We start from the raw sequence: 14073 nt of genomic DNA, 5'->3' as shown, positions 1-14073 counted from the left end.
AAAATATCTAAATATTATTAAAGACAGCATAAGTTCTGCAACAGCAGAACTGAGCAGTTGTGGCCAAGACTGTATCACCTGCAAAACCTAAAATATTAACTATATTTAGTTTACTTGCTAACTCTTACTCTACAGCATTTAGGCCTTAGAGTTATTTTCATATTTCCTCTTAACAGTTTCTACGTTAGCATATAATGTAGATTACTAAAGTTTTGTTTGACAAAATATTCCTTGCCAAAGACTCTGTCAATCAGAAAATAAATAAACAAAATAAAATGTATGTGGACAATAATATGGCAAGCATGAACTCTTTATTTATTTATTATTATTATTTTTTTTTCTTGAGATGGTGTCTCGCTCTGTCGCCCAGGCTGGAGTACAGTGGCGCCATCTCGGCTCACTGCAACCTCCGATTTCCGGGTTCACGCCATTCTCCTGCCTCAGCCTCCCGAGTAGCTGGGACTACAGGCGCCTACCATCACGCTCGGCTAATTTTTTATATTTTTAGTAGAGACGGGGTTTCACCGTGTTAGCCAGGGTGGTCTCGATCTCCTGACCTCGTGATCCGCCCGCCTCGGCCTTCCAAAGTGCTGGGATTACAGGCGTGAGCCACCGCACCCGGCAGAACTCTTTTTATTCTTACTGTGGTTTTCTTAAAAGAAGGAGGAGAAAAAGGAGGAGCAGGAGGGGAGAAGAAGGAAGTCTTAGGCTGCATGACCCAGAAGACATTCTGTGGGAAGGATTGATTTTATCTAATATGATACCAAATAAGATACAAGCGTGGGAGGCCATAGAGGCTTATAAAGACCATCACTCACCCATATTTACCAAACAATGGTTGTTGTAAAAAAAATTACTTTTCCTTTAATGTTCTGTATTGAGTATTCTCCACCATAATCTCACTCTGAGGAAGTTAAACATGTGAGGCACCAAGCCTTAGATATTATCTAAATTCTTAACAACAGAGGAATAGACTCTGCCAAGCCTCAGGCTACACTTCTCATTTATTTTCAAGAACTAGTTACCTGATGACAGTTGTTTGGACATTAAACCTAATGCTGACAATTGGAGATACTTCATACCCTGTAATATGCTTAAATATCAGAGGGAACTTTCTAAAAACCTGATTTCTAAAGATTACTTTGGAAATTCTTTCTTGTTTCTCTGAACTCTAATTTTTTCACACATCAGTTTTCATAAATAATTTGCTTCTTATTGCTATTAAGAAGTGGCAAGCTGACAGTTTCTCATATTTGCTCAAAGAAATATTTGATACCAGTTTGTCAGAAGTCTTTTATTACTGTTCAGAAACTTGAAAAAAAAATTTCCTGGAAAACACACTCAGGATTCCCTGTACTTTGGGAGTCATTCTGCTTTAGGAAGATTCTGTTCTGTAACAAGGATTCATGTGCTTGTTACCAATGCAAAGTTATGTTTTACCTGCTTTTCTAAAAACAGGAAGATTGCATAATATTTTTTTCCTGAAATGGAAGTGGTAATTAAGCATGCTATTTTAAAATCGTATTCTAGTTTTGTTAACAAAAATGTTTAATTCTACAGATTTGCAACAAATTAAGGAATGAAAATTTTTGTATTGTCATCGTATTACTATATATAACTGACGTTTAGCTGGATGCAGTGGCATGCACCTGTAGTTCCAGCTACTTGGGAGGCTGAGGCAGGAGGATCACTTGAACCCACAAATTCAAGACTGTATCACACTACGATCATGCCTTTAACTAGCCACTGCGCTCCATCCTGGGCAACGTAGTGAGACCCTGTCTCAAAAAAAAATGACGTTTTATTTTTGCAACTATGGTAAACACTGAAGGACTTTACATATATTTGTGATTTTAAATTGTTTATTTACCTATCAGCTGTTCAGAGTGGCAAGCTTTGTAAACATTCTAAATTACATACCGATCAATCAATTCAATTACGTAGTATGGTTAGATCATCTAGTACCTTATAAAACTTTTACCTTTGAGGTGTGTCGCCAGCAATTTCACCTTTACTAAAATAAAATACTTAAGGAATTCTAGAATTTCAATATTATAAAAATTTGATAATATGTCAAGTTTAACATTGTAAAATTACTCAAAGGCATAATATGTACCTTAAGAAATGCATGGCATCTTTGCTATGTAGAGTGATTATTAAGTGCTCAGTGGTTGGCTCAGCATTTTTCTGTGTGTATGCAGTGAATTGCACAGAGTTCTTTTTTGATAAATATTTGCTGAATAAATAAACTCGGTAGATTGAACAAACACTGATAAAGCCATGTTAACACAGGCTATCAATGTGAACCTTGACAGTCTCATTAAGCATTTTAAAACAGTCTTCATTAAAACCTGAGTCTATATTAGAAATGTGTATACAGATAGACAGATAATTAGGTATAAAAAGTAAGTAATAACTCTGTAAGTAAATTTAGGTTCATGCATAAAAGAATCAGAAGGTTTATTTAAGGCTCTATGTCTAACAGGAAATATAACAATCTCTATCTTTTCCATTTTGATGATAATTTGGATTCAGAGTAACATTTCAAGTGAAATTTCTTAAGGAACATTAAATACCCATTGTATTCAGGGCTATCACTCTGAGCGGATGCTGGTGAAATGTAGGCTTATTCTGTAATATTAGACAGTCGGATGGCTTTCATGTGTAATGTCTTCTCCCTATCATAACCTAAAAGTGGTCCCATAAGCAGTTCTCCAATCCAAAGGACTGATAGACAATTAACATTTTCAAGTAGTTACTAAAAGAACAGCATTCGAAACTTTTGAGAATTTTAAATAGATTTTAAGTCTACTTATACCATTAGGTATATTTTCTCTCAGGTCAGAAATGTGAAAAACACCTGGAAATATCCGAAGAGTTTGTTTCAAAGAATACAAATGGTATGTTGTACAGAAGCACTCGAAATGCTAAATAACGAAAACAAAACACTCATCTGGGCGTCAAGAGATGTGTATTTTTTTCTCAGTAGAGCTAATAACTGGTTGTGTGATCCTGGACAAGTCACTTAATTTGTCTTGGCCCTTCCGTTTTTCACCTGTTAAATGAAAGAAGTCACAGATGCATTTGATTATTGTAAACCCTGAGAGTTTTAGCCCTAATGGATTCTACAGAAAGTAGAATCAAGTCAGGGGAGTATGAAGAAGGCACCTGAGTTCTGTTTGCAAGAGAAGTTGGCCATCAAAAGTTGGGGTGCAACAAAGGTGGAGGGTCAATATGACACACATTGTTTCGTGCTTTGAGGAATCTCCCTTCTACTGCATAACTCGCCAGCTCAGTTCTTTTGGTTTTTCTGATTCTTATCCACAGGACACTGCAATCACTTGCTGGTTGGTGTGTATGTGCTCAGAGTAATCATTTTACATCCAGCGACTTAGAGTGTGGTCCTAGGAAGTGGCAGCATTTCAGCTGCAGAAAGGAAGAGGATCAGTCTGAGCATTCTTGAAGAAGATTGCAAAACTGCTTTTAGTTCATGTAGTGTATTTCTAGTCCAAGATTTCTTTTAATGGGCAAAAAGAGATTTTTTAAAAAGGGAGAAACTTGGATGTTTCCTAAAGCAACATTCAAAGCAATTAAATGGAGCTTTTTAAGCAATGTGATCTTTTTCACTCTCACAATCTCCTCTTTAGCCTTAAGTAAAAACCAAAAGAGATCTTTGAAAAATGATGATTTTTTTATATTTAATATATGATCTTTTCATGTTTCTGCTGTTGTGTGCTTTTGAGCTGTCTAACAACTATAGCTATGTAGCCAGCAGAAGGGCAGACTTGTCTTATATCCTGTGAAGAGGTGACTACCTGAAGTGTGAGAATGAAAGAAAAAATAAGAATTCTATGAAAGGTTTTACTACAGAGAATATAGGGCCAAGACCTTCATCTAACCCTGGATACACATTATTCTTAATAATGCATACCGGTATCTTTTTTTTTTTTGGCCAACTTTAAGTCATGAGCTTACAAAAACTGACAATATTTTACAGAAACAGATTTTTTTTAAAAAAGCATAATTCTATTTCCTGTATCTTTCACAGTTCTTTAATTTGAAACATATCACTTTTATCTCGTCTTGCTTTAACACCAGATTTGGTTTAATTAAATTTATGTCAAATGAACACATGAAACGAAAGGAAAATCGGAAAGCCTGCAGTTGCCCATTAGTGAGTCAGTGACTGCAGTGAAAGGCTTTTGAAGCCTGGCTTACTGCCAGGACAAGCTTGCAATGATGCTCGGAGACACCCATGATGCTTTGAAGGAAAGGACTTAGCTGACCTGAGCCTGCTCAATGGAATCAGTCAAAATCCTCATGGGCTGGATATAAAATCTATAATAAGTCTTCTGTCTTCAACCATTTACCTGTCAAAGACAATGAGTAGGGGGTGTGAAATCACAATTCATACAGAAAATTAATTGTACGAGGGCCATTTATTATTATTATTATTACAGCATTATTGATTATGTGGGTGATTTAGTTTGTTTTGAAAGCTACATGCCAAGCCTTTGAAAGGCAGTGCCAAACTGTCAATCCTTGGAGCTACTCCATCAAAACAATATTTAACTTTGGCTCTCTTAGCTGAAATATCTGTCAATTAGTCAAATAATATATGCTATTAGCGAATATAAAAAGCATAACCTCCAGGAGCTAATATTTAGAGCTTTGCAAATTCATCACTATTAAACACCTATGTTTAAAAATACATGAAGCCCTAAATGTTTTGACACTGCTGCTAAAATGAAAAGTAAAATTGCATGTCTCATATTGTTTCTGATACCACGTGGTCTTTGCGTCTTTGTACTTGAACACATTTATACATCCAGCTTTGGCATTTTCATATAAAAATATATTGAATGACTCCATGAATCAAATAATGATGTTTGTTCTGATTTCGTATTCAAACAACATGTTCTTAAAGGATATGTACTATTTGTTTTCCTCTTTTTGCTTATTGGGATCTGATCCACAGGTTCAGTTGCATTTTGTATTTTCATACTTTGGACATTAAAGCCTTTACACTTTCAACACTAAAATAAATAACTCATTAGGGAGCAGCAGGGTGCACTGGTGTTAGTAAAATACGATATTTAAAAGCAAGCTTGGTTAGCATCTAGGAATATCAAAGGGACTAGGGAAGGCAAGAGAAGGCTTTCAGTAGCTATTTTTTCTTTGTCCTGTTTAAAAATAATTCAAAGAAAGGTCTAAATGTTCCAAAAGTCAAATGGATATTATCGGAGGTGCTTCAACAATCCAGTCATACCAAACATCATCAATGTGCTTGCTCAATTTCTAATTTACCCAGTTCTGCTATTCTCCTACAGGCATACTGTTTTATATTTTCCATCTCTTCTACATGCTTTGCTTTTTTTTCCCCGTTATTTCATTTATAACTTAAAATAAAAGTAAAACAAACAAACAAAGTAAAAACCCTCTAAGGGTTGCAGTTTTTCCAGGTGAAAAAGATTCCATTCACAGATCCAATGTGTCTTTCTATGTTCTAAGATAAGTGTCTGCACTGGAACACCATGGTAAGAGTTGCAGTCGGTAGAATATAATTTTGAGAAGAGAAATGATTTCTGCCAACAGCTAAATGTGAGACATCATTTCTTGGCCAATAGGAAAGTCCTTAATTTTGTGGAATCGATGAAATATGTTCAGCTGGATTCTGCCACTTGCCTCTAGTTAGATATTAGTAGTCTTTTCATTTTCACGAGATCAAATAAGATATGAAAATATTCAGTGTTTGCAAATTCCATAGGATATAGTACAATCCTAGTAATATAAGAAAAAAGATGGGTTTAATTTGCACTCACATTACTTTTGATGAGGTTGAAAATGTAAGTTTATATTTAAATAATGTACTCCTTAAAATCATGCTATCTTTGTTCTCAATATACATTTAACATGTAAAATATTTTATAACACCAACCATACTTCTTTAAATGTAAATACTTATAACTAAAAAGGAAGAACTGCATGTTTATGAAGTAGCAATTATTCCACTTTAATTCAATATTCTCAGGGCCATAAATATTTTTCTGTATAAAATTTTGTCAGTTCTTTCAAATATTTTGTCTAGTAAAGTATGAATTAAATTATTTGTTACAAATTGCACATGATCACGATAACTGGGAATAATTTTTAAATGCTCTAAGAGGCTAATAATAAAAGCTTTAAGAAATTGATTATATTTGTCAACGTGTGCAACAGTCTTGCTTGCTTTTTATTGTGTTAAGATATTAGATATCTGCTTTACTTTATTCTTGGAGACTTTTTCAAAGGGTTAGAGAAGAAAATAAGCAACCACTCAAAACTATCTTAGAGACTGTGCAGAAATATTTATTTTCTCTTGCAAAATATTTGCCAAGTAAGGTCTTTTCCAACCAGAATACGTAATGACCACAGTATTCAGGCAAATTTTTTTCTTTTTTTTCTTCTTTTCTGAATTATTCTAGTAATTGTGTAGCACAGCTTTTCCCCCTGGCACTAAGGACCTAGTCTCTTTATTTCACATTTTAAAACCAAATTGCCAGAAGTGTCTGAAAGGCTGTACTTCAGGAAAAAAAAAAAAAAAAAAGAAAAAAAAAAGCACTTCAGGGCCAAGCTTTTGCTAACACACTGAGCATTAAGAGATGAATCAAGGGCGTAACAGAATGCTGAGAGCACCTTTGCACTGGAATCAAAGGCACATCACGAGGAGTCAACATTTTGCCTGAAGTTGCCCGCTCTGACTCTCCCATTGCCTGTAATAAAGTAGCTAAAAGGACATTTGGGACAATCCTGGGCTAAGCAGAGCTGTTTTAGATCCACCTAAAAAATCATAGCCAAAAGAAAAAGTGATTCTGAGAAATATCTCAATCCGATTCTTTATACCTGTCCATAGAGAAGAAAATGCATGGTAAGGCATGGCCTCACTTACCGGCATTGAGGCTCAATTAGTTGTTCCTGAATAGACTCCAATAACTAGCCACCTGTTGGAGCTCTGCCATCCTTTTGATTCAGTCAGTGTTAGTTTTGGAGTCTCTGTTTCATTAGGATGCAAATTCCTGAGTTGTAGTTTCTGATTTCTTTAGTTACTCGAAGTGGAAATTTTGGGATGAAATCACAAGAGAGAAAGAACAAAATAAGCCTTTTAAAAATGATCCATGAATGTGTTTTTTACCCCATGTTGCTGTCAACAGTAAGAATATCCATCGGGAAAGGCTAGCTCAAGGTAAAGATTAATACAGAAGCCCTGCTATTCTGATTTTGTTAATGCCTGGCGAAGTGTCTTCATATCACTTCCAAAGAAAAGAAAATTGCTCACAAATGCCATTTATTCATTTATACTTGTACAATGAAGCAAACAAATCAATAAATGTATATGAAGCGGTTGAAGCATTGAGAAACCAAACTTCATTGCACCAATTTTTTGTTGTATAACTAACTGCATTCCTAATTTCAAACAGGTGCTAAATTTCAAAGACAGTCCCATAATTTCAGGCACTTTTCAACACAGAATTATTTTTAAGAATTAAAAGTAGATAACTCATTTTCATATTATCCCCTAAATAAAATAAATGAATATATAAATATGTTTACTTTCTTAGGTTAAAATGGTGCCGTTGAGAACAGATGGTTAGAGGTTAAAAAAAGCATTTTTAATATAATGTTAGAAATATGATTATTCCTCATATAAAATGCAAAATATTTAAATGGAACAAAGATCTTATTTATGCAACTGAAGCTTAAAACTCAAATGAAAGCATTTTCATTCAACTTGAAGATAGTATTTTTTTTCATAACTGCAGTCATCCACAGGAGAGCCCATGTCACTTTTTGATTTTTAGAACAATAGCTTGTTTTGTCTGTTGTCAACATTGGTATGTAAAATGCTTGTAGTCATATTTTACAAATCACACAGGGTTCATCTTCAAGTTCTGTCATTACAAATCTCCCAATTCTAACAATATCATTACAAAATATTAAAATGTTCACAGCAAAGGGACACACAAGTTTGAAAGTTCCAGTCAAACTGATTATACAAAATGATAACACTAAGGTTGTCCCAACATAAAAGCTGACAAGTCAAAAGCAGGGATAATGTGCATTTTCACTAACAAATAATAAAGGTTCTGTGCATCAGGACAGCCATATTCTCATGATCAGAGCCATTACTGGAAGAAAGAGCTTTGATAAAGACTGCTAATTTTGCACAGTGGCAAATTTGAAAGAAACAGTAAGAGGGAATGTGCCCAATGCACCTCTAAAATATTAATTAATACACCTCTGGAAAGATGAGCCCTTATGTTCCAGTTACAAAGACAGGGTGCATTCATGAACTTAGTTCAACATTCACCCTGCATAGCGATGGGGTGCGAAAAGGAAGGCAGCGATGAAGTCACTTACAGTTTGCAATTCAGCTGTCATGTGGAAGTCTGCAGTAGGTATGAGCAAAATATACTGTGAAGAATATGTGGCTCAATATTATACAGCAAAATCGAACTTTGCAACTGCTTATGCATAATTAACTACCTGGGACTAGCCTGCTCTGGTGCACCACTTTATAGATCAATAAAAAATTAAACTAAAAATACAGACTCCTAGGTAACTGTGGTCACAGTACAACTCTATCTTCCTTTGCAGGCTTATTATTTCCTGAAGCTGTGGCTGACAGGTTCTATGAGCACACATTTTTGCATATATTTTGTTTATGTGCAAGCCTTGGCATTTCAGCCATCTCCTGCTGAGGCCCCTTCCAACCATATGCTTCTGTTTTTCTTCATTAGGTGATGTGATCCCTTTTGACTGTTGCATGCACGTGAAAGGACAGTGGGCTTTGGGGGGAGAAGAAACCCTGCTTTAAGAGAGTACACGTCAGTTGGCCTTCAGCTGTTTGGAGCTGATTCGATCTGACAAGTGTTGAAGCTACTCATCGTAATGGATGTCTCTGCTTTAGCAGAGAGGAGGTGAAAAGGATGTAATTCCCAGTGAAAGAAAGCAACATGAACTATTATTTAATTACTGCTTAATATATAACTCACTAGGAGTCCCTGTTGATTTACAGTTCTAGCTTCTTCTTTTCTTTATTAATGGAACAATCTAGTCTTTTAATGCGATGTGATTGAGCCACACCTGTTATTGATAGGGACTTTCCCAAATGAACAAGGCAAATAATCCATTTTAATACCCAAGCATGTATGATTCTGAAATGCTTAATTTTTTCAAATATAGAAGTTACTCTTTTCACCCCACAAAAACAAACAAACAAACAACAACAACAACAACAACAGCAACAAAAGAAAACCTTGAGCTAGTATTGCCCAGACTTATTTCTTTCTCTGGTTTAGGATATGGTGTGCATATTTCTGAATACTCTGGACACCAACCTTTTTAACTCTCTGGATTCTAAAAATTAATTAGAACCCTCCACTCTCTCCTTCCCACTTCAGTTTTCACACCAATAGGATGCCGAGTTAAATAGACATATTTTCGTTTTGTTTTTTGATCACATGCAATTTCTGGATGTGCTGACGCTGATTTTTGTCAGCAATCCACCTTCTACACAGAATTTGTTGTCCTACTGGGGAAATGCAACTTTAAAATCTGAAATGCAAGTCTATTATTCGTTTCCAAATTATAGTACTTTTTAGAATCATTTCTAAAGTATTGTTTTCATTCCTTTCTTTTACTGGGAAAACAGTCAAGGCAAAAGAGTGATTGGGTTTTGGGTTTGGGTTTAATTCTACTCACATAGTATATTAAAGTTGCATGCTCACTGAAAATATTTCAGTAGAAGGGTTCTGTCCACATATTAAATATATAGTAATAAGATTATTTAATTTTTTATTCCCTTCAATATATAATATGTAACAATTACATTGGTAATGTTTCTTGTATTTTCTTTTTTTGGCTACAGCTTATATTTTCCTTACCCAACTTTGCTGAAGGATTATTCTTAACATATAGTATCTATAACATATAGTAGTTGATATCATTCATGCAAATTTTTCAACAAACATATCACAAATAAACACATATCATCCTTTAGAAAACATGTTATATTTGTGCCAAAATCTGACATAGAGAAGAAAACACTCTGTATTATATAGTCCGTATGTTTAGTTTATTCATTTTTAGCTTATATCATCTTTAAAGTACCTTTATTTTGCTATATCCACATGTAGGCTGATACAACTTTGAAACCTGTGGCTTTCTTTTAAAGGTAGCCAATTCACTAATTTGGATATTATCAGAAAACAGTTCATATGATAATGCTAGACTGTCTAAATTTTTTATACTCTACATTTTTGTTTTCCTGAGAAATTATCACATCCAGCTGATTTAGGTATATATAAAATAGAAACAAATACCTCACAAATGACAACAACACAATTTTATTTTAAAAGTTTTCACTTAGGTTTTTCCAAAGCTAAATCCTGACCTCTTCCACACATTTTAATGTTTTCCCTTGCAGTCATGTAGGGAAATACATTTTTATCCAATGACCCTCATTAATGTAGACCTTTGATTTGTATGGACAGAGGGTTTATTTTCCATTTGTGAGTATGGAGGCTGTTGCCTGTTTGCTTTGGAATATTTTATTACTTTGGAACAGAATGCAAGTGTATAATTTTGTGAATGATCTCTTTCTTTAGTTTACTTGTGTAAATATAGATCAAATATTGGTAATCTTGGAGAAGGAAAGGCTATTTACGTGGCAGTTTCTAAAATGAAATAGTAGCTATGCCAAATTGAACAATTTGAGCTTTTATGCCAATTAAACAGTTTGACTCCTGATATAAAACTTGATGATTTGAAACCAAATGTTAAAAATAGGGAGTAGAATTCACCATATATTGTGAAGATAAAATTTATTTTTAAGTTTGCAAAACAATATTCTTTGGAACTAATATTACTATGTCTAAATTTTTCCAGATAACATACAAAGGTTTTCTTTCTTGTGTGGTTTCTCAAGAAAAAATAATTTAATTAAAAATTTAATTCTAGTATTTTGATGTAAGATCAATCAAGCTTCATATAATTCCCAATGTTATTGCATTCTTACTTTTTTCTCTGTTCTTTACATAATTTTTTCTTCAGGGAGAAAGCAAAAATAAATAAATAAGAAAAGTGACCATTTTATGTCTTATTTGACAAAAAGTCATCTTCATTCATAATGAGAAACTCCGGTATTTCATTCTGTAGTGCAGCATAGAGCAAAAACTGCTGATGAAATTCAAAGAGTAAACTCCCTCAATAATTGAGTTATAACAAAAGAGTTTTGAAAGGGTAGGTGGGTTTTTTTTCCACCCAAGATAAGTATCTTACTGTTAATTAATCTGGTTGGGGGATTATGAGATAGAATAATTTAAAATACTACATTTGCTATACATCTGATCATCTTCTACTTTAAGGATTTTTTTCATGATTTTTGGGATTTTACAGGTTTAAAAGAGAATTGAATAAAAAAAAGTTTCTGTGTGGATGAATATAAACTACCTAAATCATACACCTTTGCTGATGCAGAAGAAATTTCAGTGCTTAGGTCTGGAGGTAAGAAATTTCCCTCAGATGATCAGAAACATTAATATCCCTTTTGCCTCTACTTTTTTTTTAATGAAAGACACACATACACACACACACACACACACACACACATACACACACACACACACCCCAGGTTACTGCAGCTGCATAACAGGCTCCTGTTGGCCCTGAGGACAAATCCTGGGTAGTTTTAATAACTAAAACAATTCTAATAAGAAAATTATTACAGAAGGGCATCAAAATCCCTTATAAGATAAAATATTCAAAAAGTGTTTCTTGTCTCATACTCCTAGCCAACAATAAAATAACCAACACTTAAAATTTTAGGGAAGCAGAAAACACTTAAACTAGACTTTGTGTCTAAAGAGAAAATTTTATCCACAGAGCTCATAACAGATTTTGAGTCGTTTTTACTCAAATCAGAAAAAACACTTGCCATTACCTTCATGTTTTCAAAGCAAGTTCAAACTTCTCATGACTATTGCATAAACGATATAAAAGTTTTACCTGAATCAAATATATAACACTTGTCTAATTACAAAGAATCTTCATGAAACCCATAAAAAGTGTCCTTCTATCATTTCTGCAAAGAGATTTGTAGATGAGAATTTTGTACCACACAGATATTCGATGAACATTTACAAGAATAACATTATATTTTTCATACATGTATCAAATGGATTATTGGTAGCGGTTAAAATAAAATCTTAGGTCTCCAACTTTATATTCCTATTTGATAAGTATTTTAATTTTTATTAAAATAAATTTTTAGGTCTTCTAATTCCTATTTTAATTTGATCTAATATCCGGAAAGAATACTGCTGCCCAGAAATTCATCTAGCAGCAGCAGTTTTCTCCAGTTATACACATGAATTGAATATCCATGGTAGAGGAACAGTGGTTAGTTTAAGAGGAGACACCTCACCCCAAAATATAGGTACTTTGCAAATTAACAATTCAAGTTCTATCTCCTTGTTTTTCAGAGAGCAGTGCTCACCGTACATGGCTCTATAAGCTGTTTGCACTAAAGACTCAATCCCAAATCTAAAGGAAAACCGTGGAGGTTTACAAACTACTTTTCTTAATCATCAAAAGTACAGGGGTGGTATTCTTGCTTCATTTGTGGGTCCACTCCAACTCCAAACAGATCTGAAACCATTACAACGCATGGCAGTTGGTCGATAGTGTGGAAAAACCTCATTTACTGACTGGCCAGACAGTTTTAAAACCTTCAGATTTTTCTAAGTCTAGGTTATTAACTGTCTGACTGTAATCACATCTTCACCATAGGGAGCTTCAAAAGCTTTTCATTTGCATTGAATCAGTTGCCTTCCTCCCTGTCTTTTTTCCCCCTGGAAATAAGCTTAAATAATTCAACAAACTACACACATGGCTAGTGGTTATTGAACCATTCTGAAACACTCGAGGCAAATGGGCCATTATGTGGTGGGAATTAAAACTTTCCTTCCAGTTACCGGGAGGGTACATATTCATATATAGCACATATATTTATCTGAAGCATTTCTTCGGTACTCTCCATTCGCCCAAAACAATGTGGAAAAATACCTACAACTGTACCATAACTCTTATTTGCCAGTGCTGTTTTGGAGGTTATTAGGTCAGATAAAATGCCTTTTGGTGTGCATATATATTCAACACTTCTTTCCCCAAGTGTGGAGACTAAATTACTTTAAAAGAAAATACAGTACTTTTCATAGACATACTACAGATGAATAAAAACAAAGAAATTACATTCATTTAGTCACTCATTTTCATACTTGGATCATAACAGGATTAAACATATTTGGCCACTTGACTTGACGTAGCCTTCACTACAAACATTTATATTTGGTAAGGACTATGTGTAAAAGTGGTTATGGATATTTTACATTTACAGACACACAAACTTTTGAATTATCCAAAATCTGAAAGAATATTTTGTCATTTGTATTGCCATCTGTTTTTGTAGATTTCATGATTGAAGATAAAACCCCCAAGCAATGTCAGAAATTACAATTTTATGCTAGATTTTAACAACAACAAAAAAATACAAATTAAAAAAATGAATATCTTTATTGTCATAGTGCTTTTGTTTCTCTGAGCAGACAGCAATAAAAAATCTAAGAATAAAGGGCAGAAAAAACAAATATTTTACGAGAACAATAAATTTTCAGTAGGATATTGAATAATTGCCACTGGCTGCAGAGTGGAAAATTTATTAAGAATAGGTATTTTTTTCTTTAAACATTGACTTTGAAGTCTTAAAAATGAATAGTATTACATTGCAGAAGGCAATGTAATATTATTATTATTAAATATTTTTATTAAAACACCAGCTATTAGATATTGTGTGTGGCCTGACACTCATCCAAGTTAAGAATTTGGCTGCTAACAATTTCATAGTAATACATCTTTTGTGATTAGAGAGACAGATATAATTTCCATTTTTGTTTTATACTTTAGTAGTTATATAGCTCTGTAGCTGACTTCTAACAGTGTACAACCTTTGTCAAACAAGATATATTTGTCTACATT

At 33.9% G+C, this 14073-nt stretch overlaps 1 long non-coding RNA gene across 1 annotated transcript; it reads right to left on the bottom strand.

Moving 5' to 3' along the window:
• Positions 1-343: 343 nt before the first annotated feature.
• On the bottom strand, positions 344-8697 carry LOC134756938 (uncharacterized). The gene is made up of 3 exons (XR_010130433.1): positions 8398-8697; positions 4287-4370; positions 344-3055 (listed from the first exon to the last, which is right to left on the bottom strand). It is a non-coding gene; the product is annotated as an uncharacterized lncRNA (long non-coding RNA).
• Positions 8698-14073: the final 5376 nt, after the last annotated feature.

Source organism: Gorilla gorilla, chromosome 13 (assembly GCF_029281585.2).
Source record: "Gorilla gorilla gorilla isolate KB3781 chromosome 13, NHGRI_mGorGor1-v2.1_pri, whole genome shotgun sequence".
Lineage (NCBI taxonomy): Eukaryota > Metazoa > Chordata > Mammalia > Primates > Hominidae > Gorilla > Gorilla gorilla.
Note: the sequence above shows the minus strand (reverse complement) of the source record. Positions and strands in the feature narration are given on the sequence as shown.